The sequence below is a fragment of the Papaver somniferum genome, chromosome 10 (genome assembly GCF_003573695.1).
Source record: "Papaver somniferum cultivar HN1 chromosome 10, ASM357369v1, whole genome shotgun sequence".
Classification (NCBI taxonomy): domain Eukaryota; kingdom Viridiplantae; phylum Streptophyta; class Magnoliopsida; order Ranunculales; family Papaveraceae; genus Papaver; species Papaver somniferum.
In genome coordinates, this window is record NC_039367.1 from 9,960,965 (window position 1) to 9,962,221 (window position 1,257).

Genomic DNA, 1,257 nt, shown 5'->3' on the forward strand with positions numbered 1-1,257 from the left:
TTGACTAGAACGAGCCGATAGGGTAACAAGCTTAACAGGAAAGTCATTCGAAAAATATTGGTTACTCTTTTAAACATACTTCGAAGTTCTTGACGGTTTCTGTGAGTTGAATGCGTGACTGCGCCGCCTTGTAATACCGGTGAGGCCTTGGGTATCAAAGCTCCACCGAGCTTCCCTCGCCTCTATTCAACTTACTTTAACTCGGATTGATTCTAGAGGGGTTTGCTTAAATTGTAACGAATTCCCGTTCGAAGGATTAGAAGCTAGTCTAGAAACAATCTAAGTGGAGCCATCATACTTTTTGTTTGCTAGAAATCAATAGGTTTGATTTGCTTCAGTCGGCCTTGATCTGTGTTGGCTTACCCTTCCAATTTAGAAAATTCTATTATATGCCTGAACGTAAAAGAGACGCACTAGGTAGATTTGTTAAAGAGAAACCTAGTAGTTCTAAGCGTCTCGATTACCTTAATCTAGAGAGTACGACTTTTGAAGAGTCTGTTTTTGAACGTCCTTTGACTGAGGAGAGAATCGTTGTTGCTCCGATAGCGCCAGAAATGGCAACTTTGAAAGCTTTGTTGAATCCAACTAGGACTACTCATCCCTCATGTATCAAGTTAGCTGAAACGGAAGCAACTTATGAACTTAAATCTGGGACCTTACAGCTGCTCCCAATATTTTTAGAGAAAGAAAATGAAAACCCCTATTTCCATGTTAGGGACTTTGAGGAAATTTGTAGTACCCTCAGGATTAGAAACCTAGATGATGATGCTTTGAAACTTAGGTTATTCCCCTTTTCCCTGAAAGATAAAGCTAAATCGTGGCTATATAGTTTGGCTTCCGGGTCAATCGAAACGTATGAACAACTTACATCTGCCTTTTTGAACAAGTTTTTCCCTAGGCACAAAACATCGTCTATTAGGACGCAAATCTGCACGTTTTCTCAACAGGAGGGAGAAACTTTGTATAGGTATTTGGAAAGGTTCAATGATTTATTGGCCCAATGTCCTCATCATGGTTTAGAGAAGGTTAGGTTAGTTCAGATCCTTTATAAGGGTTTAGATTATCCCACCACAACCACAGTAGAATCTATGTGTACTGGTGGATTTGAGAACCAAACAGTTGATGACGCGATGACATATTTGCATGAAGTCGCCGAAAAGACCCAACAATGGGAAAGTAGTAGGGGACCCCAGAAAACAATTCTTCTCGGCAGAGGAAACGTTAATAGGGTAGAAGGAGGCTATGAATCAGATTCCA

The 1,257-nt window shown here is 40.6% G+C and overlaps 1 pseudogene; it reads right to left on the reverse strand.

Annotated features, from left to right (window-relative positions):
• Positions 1 to 918: 918 nt before the first annotated feature.
• On the reverse strand, positions 919 to 1,018 carry LOC113319940 (annotated as a pseudogene).
• Positions 1,019 to 1,257: the final 239 nt, after the last annotated feature.